General features: G+C 49.2%; 1 protein-coding gene across 4 annotated transcripts in view; it reads left to right on the forward strand.

Annotated features, from left to right (window-relative positions):
- The window catches only part of FRMPD3 (FERM and PDZ domain containing 3), a 124,399-nt gene that overhangs the window by 19,317 nt on the left and 90,859 nt on the right, over nt 1–14,223 (forward strand). Inside the window, exon 3 of one of the 4 annotated variants that reach the window (XM_036924969.2) lies at nt 11,398–11,597. The exons of the other annotated variants lie outside the window; for them this stretch is intronic. The gene's annotated coding sequence lies outside the window, so the exon portion shown is untranslated. The remainder of the gene's footprint in view (nt 1–11,397; nt 11,598–14,223) is intronic. 4 annotated transcript variants of the gene reach the window in all.

The raw sequence follows: 14,223 nt of genomic DNA on the forward strand, positions 1-14,223 counted from the left end.
GTCTGGGTGCACCCTGGCTGGGTGGTTCTGACCCAAGGCCACTCAAGAGGTTGTGGTCAAGCTGTGGGTCAGGACTGTAGTATCTGAGGACTCAACTGGGGCCATCAGATCTGCCCCCAGACTCACTCATGTTGTTGGCAGGCTTTGAGAGTTTCCATTCCTTGCCATGCCATGTGGACCTCTCCACTAGGCTATCACAACACAGTAGCTTGCTTCTTCCAGTATGGCTGACCAGAGAGAGAGAGAGACAGCATGTGACCAAGGGCAGGCCAGCCCAAGGCAGAAGCTGTAATCTTTATAACCTTATCTCAGAAGTTATATCCCATCACTTCTGCCATATTCTGTTCATTAGAAATGAGCCATTAGGTTCTAGCTCAAGCCAGTGGGAGGGGATACACAAGGGTATGAGTATCAGGAGGTGGAGATTATTGGGCCCATTTTAGAGGCTGCCTACCACAGATGGATACAGATTGATGGTAGTGGCAAAAATGCCCTAGTGACGTGGAAACTTGGAAGACTCTGGCTAACTGGGGGTCAGCCTAAATAGTTACTGCACTTAGTGGTAGCCAAAGATATTGGGTACCAAAGGGGCAAAGAGAAGAACCAGAGGTAGGGTGGATGGTAACGGGGAGATGTTTGACCCACATTTGGGGTTACCAAATGTCCTGGCCTGCTCCTCTAATGCAGGTCCACATTTGCGCAGAGGTGTTAGCCTCCTCTGCCCTGGGCCCCCAAGGAGCAGCCCTACGAGCCTGGCGAGGGAGAGAGAAGGGAGCCCAGGGAGCCCAGTGGCAGCAGAAGTGGGAGAGGGGAATGCAGGTTCAGCAACTGCATTTGTTTGCAGTTGGGAAAGTTGTTAATTTTAGCTTCCCACGAGGGGCTGAAGCAGAAGGGTTTGCCATTTCTGCTGAACTAGCCTTGGCTGCCTCCCACAGGCCACTGCCGCCGTGTCAGCTCCGTGCCGCCATTCGCAGGGTGCTGAGCTCAGTCAGCTAAGGGTAAAGGAAGGCTGTGGGCTCTGAGCAGCCTGGTGGGTCTGAGGCCTTGGGTAGGGGGCCCAGCCAGCCCTGAGCAAAACAGTGCTGTGGGCTCGTAGCTATCTGTTGGCACCTCCTCTTCCCTTTGCTTATTCCTGGGTTCCCATCCTGGCTCTACCACTTGCTGATTTTGTGACCCAGGGCAAAATCTCTTTATTTATAAGCATCTCCACTTTTCTCCTCTGGAAAATGGAGATAAACAGTCCCTAGCTTACAGGGTTGTTGTGAGGAATCGTGAGCTCATGTAGGTGAAGCACCAACACATGGTAGCTGCTATTACTTGTATATGAAGCTCTGACTCAGGGCACCCAGCCCAAATGAGACAGGTCTCTTCTCACGCAGGACCCACTTCCCAACCAATCAGAAAACCTCTCTGAGTGTGTCTTATTTTGCCTAGGGCTTTTCGTGGATTTATGTGGGTTGGGCACCCTAATGATCTCCAGTTTACTAAGAAGAAACAAGCCCAGAGAGGTGAAGTGACTTGCACAGGATCACACAACTACTAATAAGTGGCAAAGTTGAGACCATAACCCACATCTGTCCCATTCCCAGATCTGCCCTTTTTCTCTCCTACCAACTGTCTGCCAGTTGGCCCTGAGAATGATTTCAGGATGTGATGGGGGTAGACAGTGCAGTCAGAGGTTGGCTACAAAGGTAGAAGGCTCTGGGTACAGATTAGACAACCTTTTGGAGCCCCACAAACTTGACTTTGTGGTGCAGTTTCTGCTCCATCTTCACCACCTGGCTTAGCCAGAGTAAACATTCTATTCTGTGTAACAACATTCCCACCCTCACCCCCGACACACACACAAACACACACATGCACTTTTCTGCCAAATGGCCAGTTTCCTTGCAAACATATTTCTGAGATCAAGTAATAGGGAAGCAGGTACGGGTGTGAAATGTTTGAAAACCTGCTCAAAATGTGAAGCTCCAAGGTGTAGATACCCTCTCCTCATTACCAAGGGAAACTTCGGGCCTTGCAGTTGGGAGGTGGGTACCTGGGCTGGCCACCGCTTGCTCTGGCCTTGCAGCTTAGGGTACACTCACCCTCTCCTTGATCTACAATAGCTGCAGAGAGGGGAGAGGTTGAAACCCTTGGAGCTTGAGGCAAGGAATTCGGAATGGAGAAGATGACAGACTTCAGGCGTGGTCCGGAGAGAGGTGACTGAGGAATATGCAGATCCAAGAAGTCAAAAGAGGATAAAGAGAAAGTACAAGAATTGAGAGGAAGGGAGGGGAAATTAAGGAAGAGAAGAATTTGAGAGGTATGAAGGAAGGGATGAAAGATAAGGAGGGCAAACTCAGATTGCAAAATGCAGAGAAATACTAAAAGAATGGCCTCCAGAATTGTCATGCAGGAAGAACGGTGGGGCAACAGTCTCCCTGATAGAGGGCTGTCTTGCCAATGGGTTTCAGCCCCAGGCAAGTTCACTAGGATTCAGTGTGACCAAAGAAATGACAGTAGAATGTTCTTGGGGTGAAAGAGTTATACCCAACTTTATTTCCATGGTGGCAGGTCAATCACTAAAATTCCATCCACTCAGAGCGAGTCTGCATGCAGCAAGCCCACCTCTGCTTCTAGGCCTCTGTCCTCGGTGCTGCCACCCTCCAGCCTCTGCTCTTCTGCAGCCTTGCAGCCGTGCCACCCTGTCACCCAGAGCACTGGGCGGAGCTCTTTATATAGAGTCAGTAGCAGCGTATTGCCCACACGTGTGTACTGAGCTAGCCATCCAGGCCCAGGTAAGAATCCTGGCCACAGGAACTTTAATTTTATTCACAAGGGCTTAGGAGACTTGTCTGTAAACTGCCTTTGCACATGGCCTTTACTTAGGCTGCACATTTCTTGGCGGTAGCTTGCATGGGGCAGGTGTTTATTAGCCATTAATGGGGAAGGGTGGTTCCTCGCCCAGCCACTCCTTTGTACCTGTGCCACTAATGAGCAACATTTATAAAGCATGCGTACTGTGTGCCAGAGAAGATGAGAGTGAGGAAAATCAAACAGCAGGAAGCAAAGAAAAGGAGAAAAGCAAAAAGAAGGCTCCCACAGGTTAGACTGCCCTAAGGGGGTAGGAGGACAGAGGGGCTGAGACTTTCTGCTCAGCAGCCCAATTAGGGCAAATCAACTAATGAAGGCCTGGAATGGGAGACTCCCAAAAGAGAATGGGTGTATATTCTAGAATCTTATTTTAGACAACTATGAGGCCCACCTCCACCACCAGCAGGACTAGCTCTGAATTTAGAGTAAGGACACCAAATGCGTCTGAATATATGTATGTATTTCTGCGTGTGTGTTTCCAGAGAGGAACATTTTCTCTCCTGGTACACAGATGCACTGCACACCCATGGAGAGCACACAGAATGTGCGTGAGAGGAATTATGCTGTCTGCTGTCCAGGTGTCAGTGGGTCTTTCTTGGCATGTGAAGCCCTTCCCTCCCTGAGTTCCCTTCAAGGGTCTGCTCTATGGAAGAGGGGCCCTGGCTGGGAATATGTTTTTGTTTTCTGTGCTTCCTTTTTCCTCTGCCCCAACCTTAGCCAGAGCTGCTATTTCCTCAACAACATCCAAAGGGGGAAGCAATCATTGGTTTGAGAAGAATCTCTGAGCCAATGAAATGTCAGCTCAGCTATTGTTTCCAGATGCCTTAAAGAGAATTATCCATAGATGGAGCAAAACCTCTGTTGACCAGAGTATTTGGGAATGGGCAAATAATAATACAGTTTTCTGGCAGATTGAAGGTTTTCATTTTGATTCACTGTTGAAATTCTGTATAAAGTCAGAGGCCTCTTTCTCGCCTTAGGATGTAAAGTGCAGTGAAATGGATTCTGTGTTCAATGACTAAGGACCTTGCTTTCTGAATAACAGCCCTGATATTTAGAATCACAGGAAGATGGTATGGTTTAACAGTCAGAACACTGAACTCTAGAAGTCAGAAAATGTGGGGTCTACTTTAGCATTGCCACATACTAGCAGTGTGATTTGGGGCAGTGGCTTATCCTCTTTGAACCTGGATTTCCTCATCTGTAAAATGGAGTTGTTATTTTTATAGGATAGAGGAAGTATAGGTGAAAATGTGTACTGAACCCAGACCATCCCCTGGAAATTTCTTACTTGAATTATTCTCTCATACATGCTTATTTCATTATCCTTCGCTGCTTTCTCCTAACAGCTTAGTGAAGAAAACATGTGATCAATTGATGGATTGGCAGATAGGCTGAATTTCACCATTTGTCCGGTTCATCAGAATGTTAACACCTGAGGACACATGCTGTGTACCTCAGAGCATTCAAACCCCTTAGCACTAGTTTAGTTGCAATCACCTCACCTGTGCTTAGTCATGTCCAGCAGTGGTGACAGTGTCATGCCTCCATTGCTCCACTGTTGGGCCAGACTGCAGGTTCAGACAGGATCCCCTTTTTCAGACCTCTGAACACCTAGGGCCTGGTGTTCCACGAGTGCTTAATACATGGTGTCATCCTGGTATCATCATTCTCTGGGGGGCTACCTAGAAACTGGGGAAGACGGGTGGAATGCACACAGGGTTTCCAATTCCACTGTGACTGCTGGAGTCATTTGCACAATCACAGCAAGGGGAATCTCAGAGCTGGAAAAGACCTTATCGATGAGGAAGCAAAGGTCAGAGGCTCTTAATCGGGTAGTACACCAGACACAAGTCTAATCACTCTCTCTTTGGAGCAAATAGGGCAAAGGGAGGGAGGAGAGCAAAAGAAGTTTGTGATCTGGGCTCAACCCCCACCCCAGCCCTTTCCCACCTGCCCCTTAAGTGGGATTACTTCACCTGGTTAGGTGGAGGGTTTGGGATAGAAGAGGGACTGGCCTCTGGGGTAGGAGTCCAGGCCAAGGTGACTTGGAGGAACTTGGGCTCTTGCGAGAGAAGAGCAGGGATGAGTGGGGCACCATGCTGGAGGGATAGCCAGAGGGCATGTAGCTGGGGACTGGGGCAGCGGGTGGTAGCAGTGTCTTACATGTCTCTCCTTAAAGACATCCAACCTACTCCCCAGTTTTGCCCAAGTATACTAGAGGTATAGGGTGCTGGCCTTGCCCCAGGGAATCCCTTTGGGGCCCCAGGAAAGAGGAAGAGCCAGCCAGCTGACTGCCCCAGGGTAGTTGGCACCCTGGCTCGTTGATTCTGAAGATGGAACTGAGCTTATGGTGATGGTGAGGAGAGAGGCCAGGCAAGCAGCTCACCCAGACCAGGACTGTCATATAGAAATATTCCCATCTGGATAGTTCTAGAGAAGCAAGTCTGGGTAATGATAAACTATGAATTTTATGCATGAGCTGAACATTGAAAGACTTCAGCCCCAAGCTCCCAGCTAGCATCTGAGCCAAATCCCACTCGCATAGCATTTAATCAGCTTCCTGACAGACCCCAGTAAAAGGGAGATGAATTTGCGAGATTGATTAGTTAATACCCAAGTGTTATGCTTACTCCATGATACAAGAGCACCAGACTGGGGCCTCTAGACTTTCTGCTGCTCAGATCCTGCAGCTGCTGCAATGGCAGGTGGGCCTGGGAGCTGCCCCCTGGGGAGCAGACTAAGCTGAGCTGTTCAGGTTCTCACGCTCCCTCACCAGCTAGGGATGCCCCCCTGCTCCAACCTGGGATGCATCTGGGGCTTGGGAAAGTGTTAGTCTCTTTGCCCTCCACCCCCTATTAGGGCCTCAGCTGTTTATTGTCCATCTCCACCTCTACCAATCCAAAGTATGCTAATCCTTCAAGACTTGCCTGGAGTCTCACCTCCTCTAGAAAGCCTTCCCTGACCATCAGTGCCCTCAGGGAGCTTTCCCTTCAAAGGCTCAGTATTGTCTGAACCACAGATAATCACGGGCCATGGTTAGAGCTAAATCAGAATTTAGCTTGTTCCATCCATCCTCACTTGTAAATGCTAGATTTATTTAACTACAGCAGTAATACATGCTCATTATAACAAGTCAAAAAAATAGAGAGGCTTAAAGAAAAAAAAATTATCTCCCTTTCAAGCCCTTCTGATCCTGTCCCATCCGAAAACCAGTATTACCAGTCTCTCCAGTCTGTCTCTGTGCTCAGACAGACCTATACACACAGCCCCTCCACTGAATCTGTAAGAAGGCTGAGACCCAGAGAGGTGAGTGACTTTTCCAAGATCACAAAGCTCACTAGTGGTTGAGCTGGGAGTAAGAACCCAGGGGTCTAGGCTCCCAGTTCCCAGGCCAGTGCTGTTGTGGTTTAGTTGCTTCATAAGAGAGTCTTATCTCCCCAAGTGAATTGTAAACTCAACTGAGGGGGAAAAAAAGATATGTTCTCTCTTGCATTTCCCACAACACCTCGCACAGTTTTGAGCATCTGGTCCAGGGTGTTTACTAAATGTTTGTCTCCTCGTTTTAAATCCTTTCTGAAACAAGAAACAGTATAAATAAAGAAAAAGAAAATGTTTGACTCAGTGCCTGGTGTGCTAGACTGCAAAGCCGAGCCATGCAATCATACAGAAATTGATTGTTAAGATGGCTGGGGAAAAAAAGCAGCCGAAAACTCAAGTGATTGGTGACTGTGTGCAGCTATCTGAAGGCAGAGACGAATTTGGAGAGCAAGGAGCTCAAATGTTTGAGGGCCATGCTCTCTTGAGCTGAGCTAATGAAGCTGAGAACCTGGTTTGAGGGTGAGTGGGAGCTGTGCTGGAGATGGGAAGTGAGGCCCCTCAACGCCTGACTTCCACTGGCACCTGTTGCTCCCCATACCCATGGCCATGTTGGCTGCTGCCAACCTCTGAATGCTGACGAAGGCCCCCTTGGCTGTGGCCAGGTATGTAAAGCTCCTTTCATGTTTCAAGGCTCATGAGCCAACCTACATGTGACCTCTTTTCTCCTTTGTGTGTCAGTATTGGGATTTGTGCCGACTTATTTGATATACTTGTTTATTGCTGATGGGGTGTGAGCATAGGAAAAGCCAGGTCCCCTACCCATAGGAGTATCTCCTTGCCTTGAGGAGCTGGGGAGATGTTGAGAGCAGCCTCTGGCACATCACCTGATCGGAGAACTTTGGAAAATCATAAGCACTAATTGAATTTTAGAGCTGAACCAAAATTTCAAGATCATCTAATAAGGTTTTTAATGCCTCACATTTATATAGCACTTCATAGTTTATGAAATGACTAGATGTGACTCATGCTTCTCATTTTATATGTAGAAACCTTTGTTTATTTAAGGAGACCCTGACAATGGGGTGATGGGGTGTTGTCCATTGTCTTCGGTGTGAGAATATGGCATTGTGATTATGTGGGAATGTTCTGATTTTTAGGAGAGGAGTAATGAAGTATTTAGGGGCCAAGTGTCATGATGTTTGAAACTGTAAAATGGGACAGCATTTAAGAAGATACAGCTAGGGGTTGGGGAAGGTGAGGAGTTGTTGTTTAGTGGCTACAGAGCTTCAGTTTGGGATGAGAGAGTTATGTAGATGGATGGTGGTGATGAATGCACAGCAGTGTGCAGATACTTAATGCCACTGAACTGTACCCTGAAAAAATCATTCAAAAGGTAACTTTCACATTGTGATGCTTTTCCACAATAAAAAATATGTAAATAGGTACACTGAGATAGATAAAGCAAGAATGGCAAAAATATTAATAAATGTTGATTCTAAGTAATGAATAGAAAGGTGATTATTGTTTTTAAGGCTACTTTAGTAGCTCTGTGTATTTGAGACTATGCGGAACATATGGGAACATAAGGAACATACGGAATAAAAGAAACTCCTAATGTGAGCAGGCCTATGGAGAAATGAACACATGGCTTTCTTTATCAGCCAAAGATTGTACCAGATATGAGTCATGGGCGCCAAAGGCATGTAGAAGATTGAGACACATGATGGAGAGCAGACAACAGATATGGGTTGCTGTGTGCTTGGTTATTATTGGTCAGTTGACAGGTAAGATGGCAAAGCTGTACCAATTGTCTACTCCAAGTGGTAGGAAAATTGTCACATTGGAAGGTCCTTAGGTTGCAACATAAGACAGCTCATAGTTAAGGGTATCACAAGAGCTCTGAGTGACTCAGAGGCTGATGGTCCGTTTTCTGCCTTACACCTCCTCCAGGCCATGGCCATGCTCATGATTGAATGAAATAGATATAGAAGTTGCTGAAACTCTCATCAGTTCAATTTGGTTGGCTTTGTGCCATGCAGCCCCACTCTTGAAATCTCATCAAACTGTATATCTTCTAGGTGGGGGTCAGAACGGTCCTCTGAAAGGTGACCCCTAATGGCTTGGTTGTCCAAGGTTTGGTGAAAGTAGAACTCAAAAGGCAGGACCTGTGATCTAGTCACTCAGCCCTACCTGTCCTGTGCTCTGTTGGTCATTTGAGCCTTTCCTGGTGAGAGGAAAGAGGAGGCTCTGGCCCAGTGCTGGGGCCCTCCAAATGTTCTTGACTGGAGTATGAAGGTGCCATCCATCTCACTGCTGGCAGGGCTGGAGTTAAGTTCAGAACTCAGCAAGCAGAGCCATTAATGTGGGGTCTGCCCCCCACACCACCACCACATGATGAGCTGTAATTTGCCAGGATCACTTTGTCCCCACTGTTGCTTTGCTAGACCTTCCCAGCTTCAGCCCCTCCAGGCTCTCATCCCTCCTTAGCAGACAGAAGGGCTGACTGACCCTCCCAGTGCACAAGGGAAAGGGACAGGGATTCAATTTGCATGTTCCTTTGGCGAGCATTTGCCTGGTGTCTACATTAATCACCATAAAGAATAAATGCCACCAAGAGAATGGAGCAAGCCAGAGAGAGAGAGAATGTGTGTGCCTGAGCCAGCAGTGGGGCCTAATGGGAGGAGAGCAAGCCGGTCCAGAAAAAAAGCTGACAAGAATGAATTCTTGGTGAGCCCTCACTCATCTCCTGAGTCTCTGGGACTTCAGTCTCTTGAAAATTGGATCTTCTTTCAAGCTCTGCTTGATAGCCATATTCCAAAATAATGGAGTCTGGGGCTAAGAGAAACCAGGCTTTGAGAAGGCCTGATGCAATGTCATCATAACAAATGAGTGCCGGTGAGAGATTGGACAGACTAGGAGAGGATAGAATGTTAGAAATTATTTACTAGTTCCATTTCCTTCCTAATTTTATACAGAAGGAAACTGAGATTGGCAAGGGGAAGGGGCGTAATCAAGGCCACCCAGAGAATTAGTCCAGGGAGAGCCCCTGAATCCTAGTCTGATCCCTTTTTGTAACTCGTAACACATTGTGCTGGCAAACAAAAACCCCATGAGCCGAAAATTCTTTTTCTCTCAAGCATCTTCACAAGGTGGTGCTGACAGAAACCCAGTCTCAGAAGAGGCTTGCCCCTCCTCCCTCCCTGTCTTACCTAGCAAGGTGGTCATGCTCTAGAGTCAGGCCAAGCTCCAGTAGGTCCTCACTCTGCCTCCAGCCTGCCTCCCCTCCCTCTCCTTTGTCAGCAGAGGCTTACTGGAAAAGCCATTCTCAAATGAAGATAATGTCAGGGAAGTGCTTGTTAGTAGGTAGCCGCTAGCTGACTACAGGCTCGGCCATCTCCCTTGGTCCCAGTCCGAGGCCCTGGATCTTTGCTGCACCTGGCCCAACTCATCTTACCTTCTACTCTGAGCATAGGGGTGGCCAGATTCTACCCTAGGGCCTATGTTTTCCCTCACTGCAGCTTCCAGGGCCATATGACCCTCTGTTGGGTTGCTGGGGAGGTGGAATCAGGGAGAAAACCTTGGGGCAGGAGTAGTACAGGCTTTTCAGGGTTATAGAACCTCAGAACAGGAAAGGACCTTGATATGCTCCCAATGTGTAGATAGGAAAACTGAGAATTACTGTCACAATAATATAGCCTAGTCCTCGCTTTAGAGCAGAGCATGAGGAAACAGGGTCCCCACAGAGTGTGCTCCATAGGGGTACCAACACTATTGGGCAAAGCAGTTGAATAGGTGGTTGAGTGCAGGCTCTTGGGGAAAGGAGTGGGGAGGGCCTGGGGGTTACAAAAGACACGAGAATTGCTTTCTTGACAGACTCAAACACAGTAAAAACAAAAAGTTGCAATGTTCTGGATGGGCAGAAGGACCTGGAGAATAACTCCCTCTGAAAGAAAAAGGCATCTCCATCTGGACTCACAATACAGCTCCCACAGGTCTGGTGCCCCAGCCTGGTTCACCCTTGTCCCTGTCCAGAGACCCAGCCCTTCCCTTGCTTGTAAACCAGTGAAGATGGGATGCTGGCAAGGCTTTCAGCAGCTCTGTTTCCTTGTGCCTCGTTATGGAGAAGGAGGGGAGTGATTTGCTGCAGTTAGGGCTACCATGTACGGTTGTGCAGGTTGTGAACTGAATAAAGGTACTTAGCCTAGCCAAGGAGGTAAGTAGGGGTGGAAATCTAGTCCATGGTTTGCTGACTTTTTGCAGAGCATTTGCCCTTTTGCAGGACTGAATCCACCTGGGTGAAGGGGTACGTGTTTCATCTGACAGAGCCATAACCGTTCATGGGGCTGCATTCACCCAGATGAGTAGCTTTTTTTATGCTTTTTACACAAAGGCCCTGAAGAGATGACTTCTGGCTTTGGCTGCCATCAGCCATGGGCTCCATGCTCCCATGGTGACCCATCCTTAGGCTCCTAAGTTCCCCACCAAATTCTCCTCTCCGTACCTCCCCGTGTACCTCATCACCCCAGGCTTTTTGTTCTTGCCAACCACATTCAGAGCATGAGAGCAGGAAATCCAGTGAAGCAGGTCTCCTGGACCCTGGGGCCCACCTCATGACGACTCCCAGATTTCTGAGCTCTCTCAGCCCTGCATTTTCTGCCCCTGTGCTCTGCCCACCTGCTTGGCTCAGCCACCACATCTTGGATGCCTGTTCCTATCTTGGTAGTCTGGTGCCAACTGTTTGTCTGAATCGTGACTCTGACTCTTGTGCCCCCTGTTTTCTGTGCCCTGCCCTCCCAGCTGCCCCTCTGTAGTCTGCTATTGCAGCCAGAATGCATGCCCTGGGCCCGTAGGGCCCTGATGTGGGAGCAGGGTGGGGGCGCTCTCCTGGAGCACATCAGTTTGCTCTTGTGCCCTGCCTGTGATCTGGATGGAGGCCTCCTGTTGGTGCTTTTCACTGCGACAGAATGGACCTTGCTGAGTGGGGAGGGGGTGGTGACAGTGGCCAGAGGTTCTTGGCTGGAGTACTTTGTTGTGTCTCTGTAGTATTTAGTCAAGACCCCACCAGGTACTCAGCCTGTCCTCCCTGGGCTGCCAGGGAGGAGCTGTGGCAGGACCAGGATCTGGCTGTGGTATGAAGGGGAGGAGGACAGGTTGGTCCTTGGGATTAGAGTAGCTCCTTCTGGCCATGCTTAAAGCACCCCTTCCCCCACTTCCTGACAGCAGAGGCCCATGTCTTCCAAATGAGCTCACGGGGCCTCCCAGAGGCCAGTGGATTATGATGCCAGATGGGCCTGAAGCAAACCACCCAGCTGAGTGCTGCTGCAGAAGAAAGGAGCCTCAGGTCAGGACCAGCACTGGGCCATCCAGAGGAGAGGCGACCGGGAGGGAGCCGGGTTCCTTAAACCTCTCCCCTCTGACAGGTAGGCCAGCATTCTCAGTTGAGCCCCTTCAAGTGAGGACTAGCAAAAGCCCTTGGATCAAGAAGAATGTGAAGGGAACAGCTGAGCATTTTCCCTCCCTGCCTTTTCCCTCCTCTCCAAATCCCAGAGCTGGAAGGAGCCCAGGAGTGGGAGAATGGGCGGGGAAAGAAAGCAGAGGGCCTGCCATCAGTCTCCTGCCCTGACAAGCTGGTCATCGCTGGCTCCAGCTGGCTCCCCTGGGATGGGGGGGAGCTGGGAGTGGGTCCTGGTCAGTGGGAGCAGGGGATTGAGATGGGATGCAGTCACAGTTGGGAACTGCATCTTAGACCCAGGACAAGGCCAGGGCAGAAGGCTGGGGTGCCCATTGAGGGGTACAGAAAGGCCCAGCGGGCCAAGGTCCTTTAGGGAGTGTTAGGGAGTGTACAGACCAGAGTTAAGTCCAACTCCAAATGGATACTGGAAAAGGAGCCAAGCTTCATAGAGTCCAACAACAATAGCCCCTCTGCTGCCTCTCAGGTAATAGAAGCTTCTGGTTTCCCCGGGTGCCTGCTTCACCACCACCCTCTACCTCCAGGATCTCTCACAGCTCAGTCCCCTCACCAGAGGTGGCTGCAAATCCTGAAGGATATGGTTAGCTAATTCGGAAGGCCAAGAATCTGGTCATGCCAAGATATGAGGATTAAAAAGGGGAGTAAACCCCAGATCAGTTTGCTTTCAGTCAGAAATATCTGTTCCCGGTTCTTTGAACTCTCTTGGAAAGAACCACACACCCTGGAAGAATGTTCCAGTTTAGTCACGCCAGTGGGCTAAGCCAACCAAGTAAGTCGGTGAGGGGGAAGGAAAGGGGAAGGCGCCCTGGGATGGAAGAGTTTGTTGCGCCATGGAACTTGGGTTCCTCTGCTGGGGAGGCAGTTCTTCGGGAAGCTGGCTGATCTTTGCAGGGGCCCCACTGCAGGAATTTGTCAGTTGGGGTTTTGGAGGTGGTGGGGGGAGGAGGGAAGATGGGGGAAGGCAGGGGAAAAGGTTGAGGCAGAGGAGAGAGTTCCCCAGCAAGCATCTCTGAGCTTTGGAGAAGGATCCCAGGACAAATTAAATGTGTAGATGTTGTGGCTCAGATGTCGTGGCTGTTTTTTTGTTCAATAACATTAGAAAATAGGCAGCTTCTTTCCTAGGTTTAATTGGTTCGCTAGGTTTTAAAAAGCACCCAAGTTCTATGTTCAATGAGAAAGAAATCTGAGTTCTGTGAGGGAAGGGGTTCAGCGAATGAACAGGTTTCATTCAGATTTAGAGTTTGCAGTCTGCTCAGTTCAAGCTCCTGCCCCTGAGTAAGTTATCCAGTGAAATGGGAGCTGTGACCATGGCCCACTGGTAGCCTCTGGGCCCTCAGGCTCTTGGAGGGCAGGAACAAGGGGCGGAGGAGTACAGGGGAAAGAGAACTGTTCCTCCTTGGTTCCATCCTGCCTAATGGTTTTCCCACTGAAGAGCACTCATTTGTCACATTTAGCTTCAGGAGGTATGACAGGATGATCCATCCCTCAGGCCGGGGCCTATAAAAACCAGGAAATTGGCACCTGCAATCTGCCATTCTCTGCTTTTGCCTTCTCTGGCTGCAGCTAAACTGCTGCTAAAATGCTGACTCCTGCCTTGCTGTGATGGAGAGAGCTTTTAACAGGGTAGCTTGGCCTGTGAAGCTTCTTTGATTCAGAGCCACATAAAATGCTGGAGGGGTGAAGAGCTTAGAAGGGCCAGTAGATGACTGGGGAAGAAGACCCTGGTGGCAGGATGTGAGGAGAGCTCCATGAGGCTGGGGTGTGCCTGGACCTTCCCTGGGTGCTACCTCCAGTCACACCCAAAGAATTGGCCCAGCTGTTCCAGACATTTCTCAGACATGAATCTCCAGTAACTGGCTTCATGGGCAGCCATCTCCGCCCATGGTGTGCTTTGAGAACCTCCGCAGGTCCATTCCTACCACAAAATATGCTCTCTGTGCTTTTGCCACCCCTGAAAATTATTGCTGTGGGGTAAGGCATTGTCCTTTGAAGACCCTTGTTAAAATGTGCATTTTTTTTTTGTCTGAGATAAGTCTCATATATCAGATGTGTGGGCTTTTACCTGTTAAAAGCAGGTACACAAAGAAATGGGATCTAGGGCAAGTGATGCTCAATGGGGGAGAGAGGATATGTTTGCAGCGAGGTGAAGCATAATGGGCTAGCTGAGTTGGGAGTCATAACTCCCTGGGCAGAGAAGGAGGACTGGACAGACAAAGGGGATTCAGACAACTGGCATCAGTTGTCCCTATAATCCTGGTGTCCATGTGTGCTCCCCTACCCTGCAGATGGAGATAAGATTCCTTCAAAATCAATGCCCCCCACCAGATTGCTGCATGCCCAGGGATGACCCTCCCTTCCTGGTCCCCGACCCCAGGCTACAGGCACCTGGTTCTCCTGAAAGAGTTCATCTACACCAGTGGTGTGAAACCTTGGCTGCTTCTTCAGAATCACTTGGGGAGCTTTTAGAAACATTAATACCAGACCCCACCCCAGACTAATTACATTAGAATCTCTGAGGGGATTCTAATCCCCTGGGGGCACCTCAGCGTTTAAAAGCTCCCTCAGGTGATCCTAAT

Source organism: Manis pentadactyla, chromosome X (genome assembly GCF_030020395.1).
Source record: "Manis pentadactyla isolate mManPen7 chromosome X, mManPen7.hap1, whole genome shotgun sequence".
Classification (NCBI taxonomy): Eukaryota; Metazoa; Chordata; class Mammalia; order Pholidota; family Manidae; genus Manis; species Manis pentadactyla.